This window comes from Crocodylus siamensis, chromosome 2, assembly GCF_052110815.1.
Source record: "Crocodylus siamensis isolate JL-2025a chromosome 2, ASM5211081v1, whole genome shotgun sequence".
Classification (NCBI taxonomy): domain Eukaryota; kingdom Metazoa; phylum Chordata; order Crocodylia; family Crocodylidae; genus Crocodylus; species Crocodylus siamensis.
In genome coordinates, this window is record NC_143396.1 from 123,358,116 (window position 1) to 123,378,913 (window position 20,798).

The 20,798-nt window shown below is 44.2% G+C and overlaps 1 protein-coding gene across 2 annotated transcripts in view; it reads right to left on the minus strand.

The window, feature by feature from the left end:
* MCUB (mitochondrial calcium uniporter dominant negative subunit beta) overlaps nt 1–20,798 on the minus strand; it is a 122,574-nt gene that overhangs the window by 80,660 nt on the left and 21,116 nt on the right. The window lies entirely within an intron of this gene.

Below are 20,798 nucleotides of genomic sequence, written 5' to 3' on the forward strand. Positions count from 1 at the left end.
CCCTGCAACCTTGCTGCCGCAGCCAGGGAAACCGACGCATGACTGCCTTGAGGTCCTGAATCAAACCACACAGGTGCGGCCTGATCTTGCTGAGGACCCAATTGAAGACCCAGATGTTGAATACTTCGTAGACGGCTCCAGCTCTGTCATCAATGGAAAAAGACGAACAGGATGTGCAGTGGTAACCTTGGATAAGGTAGTATGGAGGGAGTCATTGCCGAGCTCATGGTCGGCACAAGCCGCGGAACTCACTGCGCTCACCCGAGCATTACAGCTGGGGACAGACCAGCGGGTTAATATATACACTGACTCTCGCTATGCTTTTTCTACAGTCCATGCCCACGGACTATTGTGGAAAGAAAGGGGTTTCATTACGGCTTCTGGGAATAAAATTGCTAATGGCCCCCAGATTATCAAGCTACTAGAGGCACTCCACCAGCCTAAAGAGGTAGCAGTCATTCATGTGCGGGCCCATGGGAAGGCTGCTGAGGAAAAGCATAAGCTTGGAAATGCAAAGGCTGATGCGGCAGCAAAGGAAGCCGCATTTATTGGGGGAGAAGCGGAGGAGGTATCCAGGCAGGTCATGTCCCACGCCATATGGCCATATGTCCAGGATTTAGTCCCGCAGTATTCCCCTGAAGAAGATAAATTTGCACAGAAAGCTTGTGCAGAAAAGAACTCCCAGGGGTGGTGGATAGTACCGGGAGGAAAGGTCATGATACCCAGGCCATTGCTTCAGGAGGTGCTGCAACAGCTCCATGCAAGAACCCATATCGGAGGCTTGGCTATGGGTGATCTAGTGATCCGCCAAGCAGTAGCCCCAGGGCTATATGTAGAAGCTCAGCGCATTGCTACCAAGTGCATCACATGCCAGAAAGTAAACCCTCGAAGGAAACCCCCTGTGCCAATGGGAGGTAGACCCTGGGCAGCGTACCCTGGACAGGCATGGCAGATTGATTTTGCTGAGCTCCCACGGTCCGGACATCACAGGTTTTTACTTGTCATGGTAGACCAGCTCTCTGGTTGGGTCGAGGCCTGGCCCACCAGGACTGCCACTGTGGCTACAGTAGTGAAGTATTTGTTGCAGGAGATCATTCCCCGGTATTCCCTGCCTGAATCCATCGAGTCGAATCAAGGACAACACTTTGTGGGAAAGGTTGTTCAAGAAGTCGCGCAAGCTCTCAAGATCACTTGGAAACTACACACACCATGGAGACCACAGAGTTCAGGACAAGTGGAATGCATGAATAGGACCTTAAAGACTCTGCTCACCAAAATCTGTATTGAAACATGCCTTAAGTGGCCTCAAGCATTGCCGCTAGCTCTTACTTGCATTCGAAACACTCCCCGACGGGGCCTCAAATTGACCCCATATGAAATTATGTTTGGCAAACCGCCTCGAGTCTTACCCCCTGGGATGCGAGAAAATGTAACTTTTGAATTAGGTAATAGTGAGCTTCATATGTATGTTATTGCTTTGCAGTCTGTCTTGTCTTCTCTTCACAGGTATGCAGCCTCCTTTCAGCATCTGCCTTTAGACATACCGGTACATGACTTCTCCCCGGGAGACTGGGTCTTAGTGCAGCGGTGGAAAAAGGAACCTTTGACTGAGAGGTGGAGTGGCCCTTTTCAGGTACTTCTAACAACCCACACCGCTGTAAAGATTGCTGGCCATGACCGTTGGATACACCATACCCGTGTGAAACGACATCCACGAGCGTCAGAGGACATCAACTCCCAAGACGAGCTCACTCCGGAAGCTGAGTCGTCTTCGGAAAAAGAAGCCAGCAAGTGGAGCTGTGAACCTACTGGTGATCTCCAAGTGCGCCTGAGACGGCTTAATCAAAGCTCAGAAAATTAGACAAGAAAGTAAAAAGGGAAATATTTAGGCCGTGTTTGATCTCATGAAAGGGAAAATATGGTGGGAATCTTAATATGCCTTGTTGTTATCTGTATAGTGAAAGAAGCAGGATTGAGCAGCCTTAGCCATTGGCCTATACCCCCGCTTTCCCCAATTGCTCCCCCAGGGACAAATTTGTATGTTGACATGATGGAAAGAATTGCAGGTACTTTTAATCTTACCAACTGCTGGGCCTGTGGGGGGCTCCGAGAGGCCGGAGGCCGGTGGCCTTGGAGGGCTTTTCCTTTGGCCCCAAAGTGGCTAGTGAGTAGTAAGGCAGATATTAAGAGTACTAGTCAAAAATGGGATGAGAACCGCAGCTGGGAGCTTTCCCAAGTGGCATCGGGAGAGTATTGCATCAGTAATAATGGTACAGGAAAAAGTTTGGGACATAGCCGTTGCATATGGACTTTAAAAGTGAGATGGATGAACCTTACAAAATTAGAACAGCTTTATTATCCTAACAGCCCAGGGTATAATCGGCTAGTGTGGCAGCATCCTAATGGAACAATTGCATGGTTTAATAAGTATTGGAGTGCCACAAATCAAAGTAATGATTGGACAAATTGTACAAACAAGAACCAGGATGGGCTATGGGAATGTTCCATGAAAGGAGGCCTCGCAGCCGCTGGTCCTTTGGGTCCAGAAGGAGGCTTGGGGTTTCCCGAGATGCCCTATGGTTGGGCCCCTCCAAATGCCACTAATAGAGAAAATAGGGCCTTAAGAGGATACTATTGGATTTGTGGACGACGGGCCTATACAATACTACCACAAGGGTGGGTAGGAACCTGCTACATTGGGGTGATTGTACCAGCTTTCTTTTTGCTACCATCTGAGGTTGGAAATGAGTTGGGAGTCTCTTTGTATGATGATTGGAAAAGGGCCAAGAGAGGTATTGATGTAAGTTTGACACAGGGTGGCTCCCAAAAGTGGAAGGAGGATGAGTGGCCTCCTCAAAGGATTATTGAGTATTATGGACCAGCTACATGGGCTAATGGTGAGAGTTGGGGATATCGGACACCAATATATATGCTAAATAGAATCATCCGGTTGCAGGCAGTCTTGGAAATAATTACTAACCAGACTGCCACTGCTCTCGAGTTACTGGCCCGACAGAGTTCTCAGATGAGAGCAGCCATATACCAAAATCGGATGGCCTTAGACTATTTACTCGCAGAGGATGGCGGAGTCTGCGGAAAGCTCAACCTTTCTAATTGTTGCCTCCAAATAGACGACAACGGAAAAGCAGTCTTAGAGATTGCCAAAGGGATCAGGAAAATAGCCCATGTACCAATACAAACATGGGAAAACACATGGGGTAAAGACTGGTGGTTTAAATTGTTAGGAGGACCCTGGTGGGGAAAAGTAGGGTTTGTGCTTTTGTGTGCTCTGACTGGTTTGATTTTTATCCCTTGCCTTATTCCTTGTTTCACTAGATTGATAACCACCACAGTAGAAGGGATGCAAGTTGCAGCAGTCCCCCTTAAAGCACAGACTGCAGCAAAAGTCATGGTCCTCAGAAAAATTCCTCGTAATTATCTTGATTTGCCTAAATGAAAGTGAGGAGCAGAAAGCATCTTGAGGGGGGATATTGTTAGAAATATTATTAGAAACGCATAATGAATAGAGTGTTGTTAGAACTGCACAGTTTGCATCTCGTACCTGATAAGCAGAAACACCACCAAGGACATTCCCCCCCACTTGGCCAATTTACTATCTTCTTCTTATACTAAATCACTCTCTTTTCTTCTCCCCCTGACAATTCACATGCAGATTACAGAAGCTGGAATTCAACTGACTGTGTCCTTGAAAGGGGGGTGGATTTCAACTCTTGGTGACCTAGAGAGCTTTCTGAGCGTGCGTAATTAGCTGATGCATATATGCCTATCCGCCCCGCATACTTAAGTAGTTAATTATAATGCACATGCGACGGATGACGTGACGTAATCACATGTATGTTTGTATGAACCGGAAATGAGTTGTAAGAGTTCCTGTTTCTGCACACGTGCCCAGGAGGAAAGAGATAAAAGCCAGCTAAGAGTTTTCCTCGGGGGCAGAGTAATCTGAGATTTTCTGTCTCTGCTCTGACCCTATTTGCAAATACACCTTTTGTTCTGCTAATAGTGTGTGTTTGAGAGTTCTTCACCTCCCGAGAAACGAACCGCAACATTTTTGCAACAGTAAGAAACACATTATGACAGGGGTGTCAAAATTATTTCACCCCACAGGCCGGATGAGGGTCCTGGGCTGGTCTGCAGGCCAGACCAGAACCATCCTCCACCCTCCCGTGCAGCTCCTGCGGTGCTGGGCCCAGCCTTTGCATCGCACACACCAGCCCTGGAGCTTGCTATGCATGTGGCACATGGGGCTTGAACAGGGTGTGTGCTACCTGTAGGGTGTGGGTTGGACCCAGTGCTGCAGGCAGCACAGGGAGCCAGTCTGGGGAGCCCCAGCTCCCCTATGCTGCGTGTAGTGCACATGGGCAGTGCAGGCCCTATGCCAACCCCATGTACCACATGCACAGCAAGCTCTGGCACTCGCATGTACTGCAGGTAGTGCGTGGGACTGGATTGGATGTGTGTGCTGCATGCAGCACAGGGGGCCAGCACTCCCCCCCCCCCAAAAAAAAAAAAAAAATCCCAGTCTTTAACTGTCTTCTTCAGGGAAAACAAAGGAAAAAAAAACACTATGACTTGGAAGCTTTTTCATTTCAGCATATAAAATTACATACATAACAAATAAAACTGAAAATAACAATTTATTTTTTGTATATCAGCATGATGTCTGCCCCTATTCAGAAACGGAAACTTGCAACCTAACCCAATCCTAAGCTACCTCTAATGGAGCACTAATACTTTGAGACTGAAAGGTGCCAGCTCTCACTCTAGTCATACTGTTCATTATCCATTACTCATTACTATAATATCCAAGGAGACACAGCTAGTTCATTAACTCAGAGTGCAACTCCAGCCCCTTTTAGATACAGTCACTCCTAATCCAATTTCTTGCTGTAGAAAAATTCCTCACAAAAATATTCATTCTTCATTTGATGTTTATTCACTCAGCTAGTGTCCTAAATTCTGAATAGTCCATACCAGGCTCTGCAGTTCTTATGCATTTGTACTAGAATGCACTTGTGCATTAGCTGATTTTATTATAATTATGGTTGATGAAGCACTTACAAACCCCTGTTTTTCACGCTTATCCTTTGGTTAAAAAAATTAAAAAGTGTTACCTATTTGACTAATGTATCATTCATCCACAAGATTAATTTGGGAGAATGTGAAGAAAATCCATTTGGCTGATTTAAGGGTGCACACTTTAAATAAGCATGAGTAATTTTCTTCAACTATTTGCTATTTATAAAACTAGTTAACCTTTAGAATAACAGTTGTTTGCATTTGATTTTGGTGTACACAATTTTGGTACACAGTAACCCTAACTACTCCTGTTATACATGTGCCTAGCTACGTGATCATATTAAATATGCAGTTATTAAAATACTATACAAACAGAAAAGACATAAATATAAATCATAATGGTACCTAGTTCAGTTTATTCATGTAAAACCGCTCTCTTCTACGTTGTATTTCATTAACTACCCTTGCCTTGTATTGCTGTGTGAGGCTCTACTGTAACTACAGTAACTGATATATGAAAGGACCTATAGTTACTTATAGCAACTTATCTCAATTTTACTTAATTAAAACATCATTCCTAATACAGTTACCATGAAATCCAGAGGCATGGGAATGTACTGAAGAAAAAATATGAATTACAGTAGAAAAGGTGCAAAGTACAGATTTCCTCTATTTTTTATACTTCTGATCCTGCACCAAAGTAAAAAAAGGATTTGCTGCTAAACACAATGGGAGCAAGATCAAGAAGACAACGGCTTCTCTGGGGAATTAAATGGAAAGCTATTGATACTACTTTCTCTTGCCCTCACTAGGAAGACAACACCCTGCAAACAGCTACTTAAAATATTAATTTGTCCCATTGTCAACTGATACATAAGATAAAGTAATTGCAGGGCATGTGTAATGGTTGACACTGTAAAGACGACAGGAGAATTCCAATTCCAGTGATTAAATGGAAAATGGGGGGGGGGGTTAAAACGGGGATTTTAAGTTTCATTTAACCCTTTAAATATGACTGCAGTTTTTTGATTAAACTGAATTTTCCACCATTATGTTTTAAATCAATTGGGAAGTTACAGACTTAGCATCATTATAAACTACAGCAATATCCTATACTGTAATTTCTCACATAAACTACCTTCCCCAATCACTCCCAAAATTGAGGGGGTGTATTAATCAGGAAACTGATCTTCTGCCTGGGATAGAAGCACCCTGGTTTGAGTCCTGCTTCAAAATGCAGCAGCTCTGACATTACTCTACAGGCAGCCTAGGAAGTCAATTGACTTAATGGCTCATTGTTTTTCATTCCCAGATTTTAATGGTATTCTCTCCTTTTTAATGGTCTTGATGTTCCACTAATCAAGATAATCTTTCTTAGGGTGATCTTGCTATTAACTGCTCCTGGTCTCTCACCTCCTATTTCACAAGTCTGGAGACACTTCAGCTCTTTTCAAAATCATAACCCATGGAGCAGCTTAAGCAGGAAAAGGAGGGTGAGTCAGCTGAAGGTTAGACTCTCTCCCTGCTCTAGGAAGCGATAACTCTGGAAGAATCTTTTTTGTCTTCATTCTGTCTTTCAAAAACAAATTTGGTATTCTATTCTAGGGTGTGTGGTATGCAAGAAAATGCAGTATTTATATGCTCTCTCTATATCAATACACACACACACGCATATATACAAGTGGGAGAGTGCTCTGGGGTTGACTCAGGATTACTCCCAAGATGCTTTTAAATTTAACCTGTACTAGAGTACTAGTATACCTGGGGTATAAGCACTCTTCAAAATTGCCAGTGCCCCTCAGTTGGACATTTAGTTCTTTACCCAGTAGGGAAAGAAATAAACAAACATCACTACAACCACCCCCACTATGAAGTCAGTAAAACACTTGGGACAAAGGCAACAGCCCTTGTGCTTCACTAAAGAAGAAAAAAAACAAACTTATGACAAGGGAAATTTTTCTTTTTTCTTAAGTAAATGGCCAAAGTATGGTTGGAAGATGTTAGTCAAGGCTCACCTAATGCCTCAGAGACATTTCAGCTAAACACTTGACAGACAGATATGTAGTCTTTTTTATATTAAGATAAATCACCAGGGAAAAATCCAGATCCAAATACATGAGCACAAAATACATTCAGACTCTCTTCCTGAAACATCATTTTTGTGCAGTATCACAATTTTCTTCTTCTTATGCAGTTAGTAACTCTCTCAAGCTTTCACAGCATGTTGCAAGCTACTATAAAACCTAAACTGCATCAGCTTTAAGTCTTGTTTCAGAAATGATGTTTCTATTTACAATGTTAAATTATATTATATTTGTGTCAGTCACTGATTACTTAGCAATGCACCTGACCCTTTCAATTCTGCACACTAATTTGGGAGCATCTGGTTTGCAATTATGCTCGACACCCACAGCTCCAACCAACATCAATAGGAACTCCAGGTGCTCAGCACTTGTAGGGGGAGGGAAAAAGAATGAAAAACTACACTAAAAACCTTCCTTTAAGGGACATATAACATCATATTCTATAGATACATCTCTCTGTACTTTGATTACCCCTGTCTGATCTCTAATTTTTGCTACTTTTAATTTTATGGATATGGTCATTTCTCCCTTTGAGACTGAAGGAGACATCCACAAAAGTAAATGAAATTGTATTGTTTATTTACTCTAGTGTTAATTTTTGCTTGTTGAGACCATTTGGAGTGGATAAAAGATCTCAGTAAGAATAAATAACCTTTTGCCAAAGCTATGCTGGAGAAAATGGAAACAACTCCTGCACAAAATGAGCTACAGGGGACAATATATTCCTTGGAACACAGATTGAATCTTTTATGTTCCCAGTAATGGTCTACAGATTCCTTACTTTCATGCAGAATTATTGCTCAAGTAAGCATCCAAGAATGCTGAGAACTGTCACATACTCTACTAGTCCTCTGGCAGCTCAAAGACACAAACAGCAAGTTCACAGCTTTTCTAATAACTGTGGCACTGCTTGAATTCAAAGGCTGATCTCAAGACAACTTGCTGAGCCCTTGAAGAACAAAGGAAAGGGTGCCCACTTCTTGCAGTAGTCCCTACTCGGGGTATAAATAGACAACACCAAATTAAATGGATCAGCTGTGACAGGATGCGTCCCAGCACAGCTGATCCATTTCATTGGGAGAAACACGTTACCCCCATTGTCATGCCTGCTGATCCTGTGGGACAATGGGTGGTGTGTTTCTTACTTAGAGATGCAACCCAGAGACTTCCAGGGGCACACCTCTGTAAGACAGGAAAGGTGAGCTGGTGCCCTCGGACTTTATGGGCCCAATCCCGCATGGAACTTCTCAGGACACGCAGGATTGAGCCCCACAAGTCCCAGGAGCACCTGCCCCAGGTGGCTGGAGAGCTTAATCAGCTCCAAGCTGCCCATGCTCTTGTGCTATAAATCTAAGAGATGTCTGCCACAATAAAGCAGAAGAAATTATTGCCATCTCTTGTCAGGGCTACACATTTGGGCATTTGCGGTGCAACAAATGGTACGGACATCTGTTTGTTTTCGCCTTTCACCACTATAAAAATTGTTATGGTGGCACAAAGACATTTGTTTATACCATCAAACAGTCTGAGCTCTAAAAATACAGTCAACAAGGGCATGTTTACACCATCAGAAGACAGCAATTAAGCAAGCCACTCTGAATGCACCACACTCCAGAAGTGGATGGAACATAGCCACCTCTGACTGGGGTTGGGTGGGCTCCATGTGGGTCTTCCAGCACTCCAGTGGGAAGCTGCACATGGAGGCATAAAGTCACATGCCATTGGGCCAGGAGGGCTCCTGCTTGCCTCCACATGCAGCTTCCCGCTGGAGTGCTGGAAGCCCCATGTGGAGGCATGGAACCAGCCAGCCTGGACCAATGGTGTGTAGCCCATACCCACCTGTAAGCCCCACAACTACCCCCATACCCACCCACAAATCCCATGCCCAACCCCACCCCACCCACTTCAGGCAGGAGCTCCCCATCCCATTTACCCCACTGTCCAGTTGTGTGGCTCTGTGCCTCCACATCATGGGGCTCCCGGGAGACCCCGCCAGTTAAATTATGCAACATTACGTATGGTCATACTTTTTATGCACAAAATCAAATGGGCAAATAATTACATAATTCCCCAGAGTGTACATAGTAGTTCCATTAGATCACTTTTGGGGATGTAACGGACACAGAATGGTCATGATGAGTTTTTTTGATGTGGCATTGTTGCTTTCACTTAAGTTGGAGTTCTCTGCTTTTATACACATTTACACATGCACATGCGCATGCAGTGTCATAACAGAAACCTCTGGAACAGAAGAACAAATACAGAGTGGTCGAATCTTGTAGCAGGGCAAAGTCTATATATTTAGATTGTACACCTAGAAGAAGAGATCGAAAAACAGTAAGGAAAGGAAAGGATTATAGACAGAAACAGATGGTCTAGAACCAAATGCATGTAGAGCTGGGCAAGCCTCTCAAGCAATCTGAAGAGAGCTTGGGATTTCTGAGTCCTCCATCCCACATCATCTTTGCTTGAGTCTCTGTGTAAACACTTTTATAGAGTGAAAGGAAACATAGCAGCATTTTCAACCCTGAAGTCATTTTGCCCCTTGCTTCTGGGAGGGGGGAGGTTGTTTGTTCTAATATGCTATACGGCTTTGAGCATGAAAAAATAGACTTGAAGGATCAGGAGACAACAATGAACAGAGAAAAGCAACCAGCAGCAGTGTTCAAACGGAACAGCTCCCACAACACTGGCAAGCTACCACTCTTTCCTCCATCCCTTCTGCTCACGGGATAGAAGAGAAAAGGATTTTTTTGGTTTCTTGCCATTTTCCTCAATAACATTTTAACCTGTTCTCACAGATGAGACCACTTCATAGCTCATTTCCATCCTTTGCCTAAAAAGCACCAAGGAAAGCCCTTTCACATACTGTGCCATGCATCTCACAGCAGTCAACTTTTTCCCTCATTTTGGAAAGTCAGGAAATAGCCAACTGAAGCAGCTGAGTTTCTATTTGTGGAGTAACTAACTTACACACTGCAGTCTCATTTTAAGGCTTTCAAATAGCGAGCTCTTGTCACACATGTAGAGAACATGTCTGCAGAAGGTTTTCAGTTTGTTTTGCTTTTGTTTTTTTTACTGTCATCAGGAAATCAAGCACTATCAATATTTTGCAATTAATTTTTAAATAGCTTTTCATTTATGTTTCCTATTCTTATCTTTGAAAAAATGAGTCAAGATTCTGCTAAAAATACCTGTTAGGTGACAGTTTTTTTAAAATGCCCATACTTCAGCTGAGAAATAGAATCCTCTTTATAGCTTTATCTGAAATGGCACAAAAAGCTAATGCCATGAAATTTCTATAGTGGAACATTTAAACCCCAAAGCTATATGTCATTTCCAATTCTTTCCTTTATTGTCAGGCAATCTGTTGCGATAGCTTCACTTTTAAACTGACTTAAAACCTGGGGTATAAGCAATTGAAGATACAATGGGTCCAACTACCATCTGCATCTTTTGACTTTAGAAAAAAGTCAAGGGGTATGTATGTGCATTAAGCAGACTACACTACATATGATTCGGGTTGCGTATTTGACCAAAAAAAGGTTTGTCAATAGACCAGTCAAAAATTGTAAAAGATTGCCAATAGGTCCAAATAATACACAGAAAAAGCACAATTTTTCTATTAAGAAATGTGTCAAAAATAATTAAAAAATTATGTTTACCTCAACAAAATTACAAAAAGAATGTAGGGCTCTTTTTGTAAAATTGTTATAATCTTTGACCAGTCAAAAATATGCAGTCAAGTTGACTGACTGACTGGTCTGCCAACCCTATATATGATCATGATCATTGTTTATGAGTAAAATGTACTTATAACTAGATTTCTGCTGCAATATGCCACTCGCTAGACTTTATTACAAGCACCCACTTCACAAACTGAATTAATAGCACATTTCAAAAGCATGACTTGCACATGAGACAGCTATGCTGAAAAACAACAGCTTGATTTTTAGAGCTGGGAAAGAATAAGGACTATGTGAAAAACCAGGATTGGCAAGGGCATCTGAAATCCTTTATGAAACATCTGACTGTTAAGGGGCTCTAGGGTAGTGAGTGCAGAGTGAAGAGTCAGCCAAAAGGATCATTACTGCATATGCTGGGGATCCCTCAATAATATAGAGCTGCTGCTGTTCTTTCCTCATTCCTTTATTGCTGGGCAAAAGGAGATAAAGGCCAGAAGATCCATGTCAGATTAATATCACACTGCATTTTTAATACCTTGCAGCCTGCACAAAGTAATTCCAGAAACAAAAGTGGAATGGGGAGCTCTAGGACACCATTGCCCAAGAATGCTGATCTTAATGCTCTGGAGAAATAGATGTACTACAGCCCCAGACCCGATATGGCTACAGCTAACACCTCATCTTTAACTTCTTGGGAATTAGACAGAATTCAAATTTACATTTTAATTCTTTCCACTATATTACTTGGGCTCACAAGTACTGTTAAAACAGCACTCTGATCTAAAACAAAAGAAATCTGGAATTCTGTATTTACCACCAGGCAAAGAACCTTTGAAAGAATTTAGAGGAAAATACACCTGTGTTCATTTCAAATGTCATCTCCCTAAGGCAATTATATAGTCCCTGTTAGCGTAGGCTATGAGCATCTCACTACCTTCAGTTCTCACAACCCCACTGAGAAGCAGGAAAATACTGTGACTCCATATGAAGAAGTGAGACACAAGGAAAGGTTAAATTACTTGACCAGGATCACACAAGAAGCATGTGATGGAGCGAGTCCCAGATTAGCACCTTTACTTGAACAATCTTCCTCTCATGTGACTGAAATGGTACTCAGAATCCTATTAGTCTAGTATCTTGCATCACACCCTAGCAGAGAAAATTGCTCCTAATGATTTACTACCAATTTATACAATTGACATTTGAATTAAAAGTCTTATTTCTGAATCTGCCATTTATCACCATGCTGCATATTCAGAAACTTTCTGCCGCTTGGAGCCACCTGGAGAAACACTTGTGGTCCCATTCAGTTTGTTGGTTTACAAGCTGGAGATGGGGAAAAGCAAATTTGGTTAAACTACTTTTGTTGTAATTGATAACTGATTTTATAACCCCAGAAACAGAAAGGAAAGTATCTTACTAGCAGAATGACTAGCCCAAAGTGCACATTTTACACACTATTTACTCTACTGCAAATCTCTCTCATCTTGTATGATGTATACTAAGTAGTCACAAAAAATCAAATTATAATTCCTTTTTAAGAATTTGATGCCAAAGTTGTTTCACATGGTCTGATTCTTCTGTATGTGGGGAATAACGTAATGTACTTTGTGTAATTTTAATAATTGTGGAAGTCAAATTTTTTGACACAGCATCCAATTTTGTCTGAAAAATAACTAAGAAATGGTTAAATGTATATGAAAATACCCGAGTATCTTGATCTCATTAAGCTGCTTTAATTTTTACATAACCTGAATTCCCTTGGCTTGCAACAGAAAACCCCCCCCCATATGTTGTGACTGAAAGCAAGAGTTAAAGCACAAAAACTGTAGGCATCTCGGTCCCACTTTTAGCAGCCTCTTGGCCAGATGTCCTTTAAGGCACATGATTCCCTAAAGCTTGTTGAATCCAATGGTTTTTAGAACCAGCCTCTGGGCCAGCAGAACAGCTTAAGCTGCAGGCTGCTTGAAGGAACAGCAAAGATCTAGTGCCTCCCTGCTACAGGAAGGACATGGAGAGGAGTTTTCTTCTCTAACTACAACTAACAGAGTGAGAAAGTGGTTTCTGATGGAAATACTTTCACCTTCCCATATCTAATGCCAGAGCCTAGGATACAGGTTGCACAAACTGCACGTGACTGTAAGCACACTCAGTGCATTGTGCCCCTGGCAGCAGCATTATTTTGCAGTGTCAGCCCTGAGTTACCCAAATGACTATCAGCCACAGAATGGGAGTAGACCCATTACATCATATAACCTAGCTATATCCCTCTGCCTAGATCAGGAGCTAGAGGCAGGGCACAGTCTACTGCATATTAACCAGTATATTGGACTGCTTAGGTGTAAATGTGCCAGGCCATGGTGTACTCATCCTCCAAGAGAAGGCTCTTCAACAGCTCAGTACATTTTGTTTTCAGGAAGACGCTCATCCCCAAGATAGCCAATCTATAGTTTCCACCTTCTAATGTCATTCCATTACTACTGGCTGTGCACCCATTAAATATTTCCTATACCCTAATGTTCACAGCTTCCAAGTATTTGTTGATTTACGATTCCCCCCCACCATCCCTTAGTTGCTTCTTAGCCCAAAATATGCATATTTAATAATTCTTTCTTTCAACATAAGATAGGTAGGCGCTGGAGAGGCTCGTTGTACTGCCTTTCGCTGAACTCTCTCCAATTACCAGTATAATTTATGGTAAAAGGAAACCAGGAATTAAGAACCAAATGCAACATTTCAGGTTCTGTCACACAAGATGGGAAGCATTAAATTGGATTTTGCTACATTAAATAATATATCATCAAGGTAAACTTGTTCCATCTTGCACTTCCTCTCTACTAACTAATTTCTGTTTTCATTTTTTTTGTTTTTTTAAAGGCAGCAGAATATACTTATATATATATCACCTTAGGGGCCCAAATGAGTTCAGTTCTCTAGGAACAGTTGATGACTAAACAAAAAGCTAAGTGAAATACAACCTAATATGTTGTTATCCTGTAGGGGATATATATGATTCTCCCTGTATGCATGTACCACTATTTTGTTTGGGAAAACAGGACAACTTAAAATTATATCTGCATTCACAAAGGTGTAGGCTAGGAATGAAAATCCTTGAAAATCAGTTACCAGATGACTCTCTTTTGTTCTAGATTGGCATGTTTTGCTAATATAGATACCTAGAACAATCATGTTCCCCATTTTTACACAGTTCATTCTGTAGTATGTATATGCAGCAAATAAAGGCAGACATAGGACCTTTGTACACACAACAAAATTGGTGTTTAAAGCAGCTTAACTGCCCTTTTGCACCACTTTCATGGAGTTACTGTTTGCATGCTCAGTGGCATATTCTGCTTCAATAGCACTGCTGAGCTGCAGGGGAACCCAATGCTTCCCTCTGTGGTGGCGCTGGCACCCAGACAGCACCCACCCACTCGCACCTGGCCTGGGCAGTCCCAGGGGGCGCTGCAGCCACAGGGGTAAGCACTGGGCCCCATGAAGCTCAGGGGCTATGCAACCCAGCAGCAGCTTGTGCAGGCAGGCTCAGCTGAAAAAGGCGGGGGGGAAAAAACGGCGAGCCTGATATTTATTTTATTTTTTCCTCCCGGAGCCAGCCTGCCTGAGCTGCACAGGGGCCTGGTGCTTCCCTCCATGGCTGCAGTGCCCCCTGGGACCACCCAGGCCAGGTGCCACCACCGTCATGGAGGGAAACACCGGGGTCCCCTGGAGCTCAGGGACTGCTCAGCCTACTGGCACCTTCCCCCCTTGCCGCAAGATAGGCAGGTAAGCTCTAAGGATTGGGCCCCCTAACCCTTGTGTACACACAGCAGGGATTTGGTTCAGTTTAGTTCTCCCTAAATTGAAATAGTGGAAACGGTAAGTTTTTAAAAACCCACTGTTTCAATTTAGGGAGAACTAAACTGAACTAAACCCGTCACGTGTACAAGCACCTATAATGTTTATCCTTGAAACATAACCAATAAAATAGAGGAGAGGTAGAAAGGGCAAATGAAAGACAAGCAAATGGGAGATACTGGGAGTGCTCCTAGCTACTTTTCTCAAGTCAGAAGCACTTTTCCAGATGGCTCAGCTAAACTGCACCACCACTGCTCTCTCCCTCCTGGTGACGGATTATGGGTTCCTACGAGAAGACAAGATTTTGTAACAAGAAGGAGGATGCTGAGGACAAGGAAAGCAAGGAGAGAAACACAGACAGACAGGGCATTTGTACATGTTTGCATTGCAGTGCCAGGTGCTTTTAAAAGTGCCCAGCGCTGCAGTGCTTGCAATTGTGTAAGCAGCAAAATAGATTTCATAGATTTCTAGGGTCGCAAGGGACCTATTAGATCATCCAGTCTGACTCCCTGCTCTGGGCAGGAAAGAGCACTGGAGTCAAGTGACCCCAGCCAGGTGCTTGTATAATCTCCTTTTAAACATCTCCAAGGTAGGGGAAAGCACCACCTCCCTTGGAAGCCCGTTCCATATTTTGGCAACCCTCACCGTAAATAATTTTTGCCTGATGTCTAATTTAAATCTCCTCTCCTTCAGTTTATGGCCATTATTTCTAGTAACCCCAAGGGGCACCCTGGTAAACAGAGCATCCCCTATTCCAGGGTTAGGCAACATTTATTGGCTGGAGTGCCAAAAAAACACCATAATGCCTACCTCGGAAGATGCCGGAGTGCTGGCATGGCAGAAAAACAAAATGAGGGCAAGGGGTACGTGGTAGGATACCCTGCTTGTGCCCCTTGCCCCCCACCCAAAGCCCCTTTCCCCCAGCTCTACTGCCCCTTGTCCCCCACCCAGAGCCCTTGCCCCCAGCCCGGGCTCTGTGGCTGCCAGCAGCTACCCCAGCTCTGCGTAGCTGCTGGAGCCCAGGCTACTCCCAGCAGGACTTGAAGTGTCCCTTGCTGGGAGCAGCTGGGGACCCTGGCTGGCAGCAGCTCCCCAGAGCTGGGGTCGGCTGCAGCCAGGAGGCTCCAAACAGTTGCGCTGGGCTCCGGCACCAGCTCCGCACCAGCATGTGCGCCTGCGCCTCGGAGGCAGCTGGGACACTGCAAGCCCTGCTGGGAGCAGCCCGGGCTCTGTTGTTGCCAGCAGCTTCCAGGAGCTGGGGCTGGCTGCAGCATGCCAAGCAAAATGGCCTTGTGTGCCACGCTCGGCACGCCTGCCAGGGGTTGCAGACCCCTGCCCTATTACCTGCTGAGCCACCCTGATGAGTTTGTAAACAGCCACAAGATCACCTCTCAGCCTTCTCTTGTGGAGGCTGAAGAGGTTCAGGTCCTCTGAACCCTTTCCAGGTTATCCACATCCCTCTTGAAGTGCAGTGCCCAAAACCAGATGCAGTACTCCAGCTGCATAGAGCTGTATAGAGGGGAAGTATCACCTCCCTAGACCTGCTCATGATGCACCTACTACCGTGTTTCCCCGAAAATAAGACATACCCATAAAATAAGCCGTAGCAGGATTTCTACGTATTTGCGCAATATAAGCCATACCCCGAAAATAAGACATAGTGATAGGCGTGGCTAAGCGTACCGGCGCGAAGCGGTAAATAAGACGGGCAGCCCTTCTCATTTGCCCCATCGTGACAGCTGCTCTCAGAGGTGGCCGGAGAGGGAGAAATAGAAAGTGGAAGTAAAAGTCTCCTCAGTGAAGTGAGGAGCAGGAAGTTCTGCTTTAGGTATTGTGTGTCCTCAGGGGGAAGAATAAAGCTGTGGCTGCGGCTTTGGATTAACATCATACATAGTTTTGGTATTGGGTGGTGGAACCAGAGCGTGCTCCATCCACTCCATGCATTGACCTGGTATTGTCAGAAAAAAAAAAAAAAAAATGCTGTTTTAAAAATAAGACATCCCCCGAAAATAAGCCATAGTGTGTCTTCTTGAGGAAAAATAAATATAAGACAGTGTCTTATTTTCAGGGAAACACGGTAGTGCAAGAAAGAGTGCAGTTAACCTTACTTATTACCTCGTCACATTGGCAACTCATGTTCATTTAGCACGTGTCAGTGACTAATGTTCATGAAATGTGCGTTAGCACTGAGAAAATGGCAACGGTGCACTTTTGAACGAAAACACATGGATTTAGTTTAGTTCCAAAGCACACAGCCACCATTTTCTGCATGCTGACATGCATTTAGCCACTTATACAACTGCATGAGAAGCAGAGCAGTACGCGTCTGCTGCTCCAACACACCAGATCGCCTGTGCATCGCAGGATGAAAAGGTATGTGTATAAATGCCCACAGAAACCAAATCAGGGACAGTGACATGGTAACAGGATGAGGATCTACATGAGCTTCTGCCTAATCTCCCCCTCATTGCTATTTGCTCTCTGACCTCATCATATGAGAGACTCTATGCTAATAGAGGGAAAGGTACTATATAAATTCTTGTTGCAAGTGAGAGAACAGAGGGCACCTATTTGTAAATAATGTTGCTAAGAAGGTTGCACATAGAAATTCAGATATTTATTGTGTATTAAAATACTGGAAAACCATCAAAGGGGTGACTCAGGAGCCAGTACAGGACCTTCTGTATCCATTAACAATATTATAATTTCAGCTTTTACTTCTGATGTGCCTATGTCATATCTTTGCTAAGTATCTTCTTTTACATCTGGGTAATATGCTGTATTACTGCATATTTATATTGCTTTCAACAAAAAGAAAGAAATAGTTGTCTAATCAGAATACAAAATGTATAGCTGTGGCTCTAACAATATCAGCATCATTAGAAAAATAAAATGACAGGACATCTTTCCTAAACATAATTTATACAAATCAGCGGCTCTCATCATTATGCCAGCTATTTAAAAATCTACCTTCTATTAAAAATATAGGATTCAATCACCAGGCATTTTCTCAGAATGATTTAAAAGCATTTCTTCCACATTACAAAAATTGAACATTTAAGTTGTGGCTTTACAAAAAAGGCAGCTTTCAGATTCTACCATGTCTCTTTTCCAGGATTTTTAAGCAGGGATCTGGGTTTTCCATTTCATGATGGAAACATTCAGTAAAACCTGCATTTTCTCATTTTAAGGAGAAAAACCCAGATTTTCTCCTTTAAAGAAGAAAAATGCAAGCTAAGCTGGTTTCCCTTTGCAGGCTGACAGAGTTCCAGCCTGGAAGGGGCTGGGGAGAGCGGAAGGGAAGTGGTCAGACAGGGGACACCACACACATACACATGCACATGGCTGCCAGGCAGCCTGGAGAGCAGCTCCTGCAGGTAAGTCTGGGCAGAGGTGTGGGGATTGAGGCCCTTATAGTGAGGGAGGGAGGGAGAGAGGGAGGGAGTTGGGCAGGGCTGGGGCTGGGGCTGCTGGCCAGCCTGCATGGTGCATGGGGCTGGGGCCCAAGGCCGACTGTGGAGCCACAGGGCCAAGGCAGGGAGTGGAACAGGGCTGCAGGTGGCCAGTCAGAACCCCAGGCCCTCAGCTCTTGGGCATCCCTCACAGTGGGCCCCCCAGCCTTTCGACCCTTCCAGTCCTGGTCCCAGCATGGGCCAGTCAGGGGAAGTTCAGACAGGCATGAGTCTATGACCTCACTCTTTCTCTATGAGGTCCACCTTCCAGGCCCTCCAAACAAGGGGTAACCCACCCAGTCGTGGGGACTAGGGGTTAAGGCACCCCAACCCACCTTTCACCAGAGTGATAACTGGCCTGGCATTTCCTGGGGGCTCCCGTGCCACTGAGAGCCCCACCAGGCCACCCACTCCCAGGAGGGTGCAGTTTTAGGTCGTACCTAGGACCAGGAGCCTCCTTACCATCCCCTACAGCTCCTCCCTTACCTCCAGCTGATACCAGCAGCCCTCCAGACAGGCGATGTTGTTGCCTGGGCCTCTAGCAGCAGAACTGCTATGTTTATATGGGCAGCCCTTGGTTAAAAATGCCTGCCCTCATCAGGCACCTGGCAGCTGCCAGCTCCAGGCCCTTAAAGTGGCAGGCACAAACAGTGCCCTGCCACATGCCCGCTGGGCTATGGAGACCCTAAAAGGAGGGCAGCAGGGCAGGGAGCCTCCCCTTCCTCCAATGGGCCCTGCTTCAGCCATGCTCTGCACTCCACTCCCCACTGGGGCTGCAGCAGTCACTGCCTCCTGTGGGCAGCAGCCAGGGTTTGGGTGGTGCTGCAGGGGGGCCCATAGCTCTGGCAGCTGGGAGCCCCCTCTGGCAGGGCTGGGGCAGTGGGGGGCTCTGGGTGGGGAGTGAGGGGCACCAGCAGGGCTGAGGGGAGGGGGGTGGGCTGTGGTTTGGAAGTGAGGGACAATGGCAGGAGTAGCGTACCACCATTTCAGGGCTGCACAGCACCACAAAACAGTGGAAGGGGGACAGCCGGAGCTGGACCCATGTCCTGGTGAGCAAAGCGGCCAGGGAAGCTCTGATTTTCCAGGATAAAAAACCCAGAATCAAACATTAACATTTATAGATATTTAGAACTTATTTTACTATAGTGACTAAAGCGCTGGTAGGCTTTCAAATTGTAAATGTATCAATAAAACATTGTGTTCAACTGAGACACACATACATACACACGCACAGAGCAAGAGAGAGGGGCGTTTCATTTCAGTTGCTGATTCTGGGATTTTTAATCAGAAAATTTGCAGTTTTTAAACAGAGAAAATCAAGATCCCTGTTTATCAGTAAAGTCAAGTCAGCAAACACTCCTAGCAGAAAGGAAGCTTTGACTGCCAAAAGAGTTGTTTTGTCACAACAGCATATACCTGTTCTGGTATACTGGTAAAAGAATTTTCTTCCCCCGCCCCCTGTAGTATACCTTTGCCTATACTACGGCTTTTGCCAATATAGATAGTATGAAAAAATCATATCCTTAGCTGGCAAAGCTATCCTGGCCAAATTCTTAAGTACAGACCACACTTCTGATACATCCGCTCAAAAGGCGTAGCCAGGCATTACTGAAACACCTAGGGCAGAGCCAGCTGATACACTGCAGACTGCAACAGCACAATCAGCCACCACTGGAGTCATAGTTATTTTTGCATTCCCGCCCCCCCCACCCTCCCCCACCCAGAGGACTTCTGCCCCAGTTGTGCCCTCTAGGGAACAAGTACCACACTGATTCTTGTGTTGTGGTGCACAAAAATTCTCCAATACGCTTTCAGTTCTTAATAGCAGCAGAAGCAACAGTGGTTGAAAGAACTCAATGGAGAAGATTTTTGCTATTCCAAGTTCTTAAAATTATATCTGCATTCACATAGGTATAAGCAAGGAATGATTAGAATTTTAAGAGGCTTAGTTTTTATACAAATATCTTTTAGCATGTGTGCTTTTCCCTTTACCACCAATACGTGTATAGAAGTGGAAAACATTAAAATAACTTGTATCTGAATAGTAACAAGCCTTTTCTACTTCTGCTTATGCTGGACTAAGTTCATTCTTTGAATGGTAGGGCCAAAAATGCACATTTTGAATATAAATGCCCACATATTTTTAAAGGTTCAGAAAATGAGATCCCTTCAAATCCTTACTGTCTGTGGTTCCCCGCTCCCCCCCTCCCCTTTTTACCTGTATGCACACCCACTGCACAGCACTTACTGTACAAGTTCTTCCCAGGTTTTTTACCATTTGAAGAATTTGATGCCCATTTTAAAATTGCAGTTACAGTAATACCATGTTCATTCACATACTGCAAGCATCTTTTCCCTGAAAATGAGTCCTCCAAACTGGGATGCAGATTTTAAGCAAGGAAGATCACTTGCCCATAGGAATAGAGGTATGGGGATGTAGGAACAGCTAAGCAACAAGATGCTGCCAATTCAGTAGCAGCTGAGAGAGGGTTCTAGCTGTGGAGCTGCATGGAGAAGGTGATGCTGACAAGCAAACTGCTTCTGCTCCATAAAGCCAAAAGAGCTCAGCCATGATAAGCCTGTGACATGGCAGGTATGAATCTGTAAAAACATTCTTACTTCTTCATTCTTCCTTCCCAAAATAAGGTGCATATCTTATTCAGAGGCATGTGGTATACAAG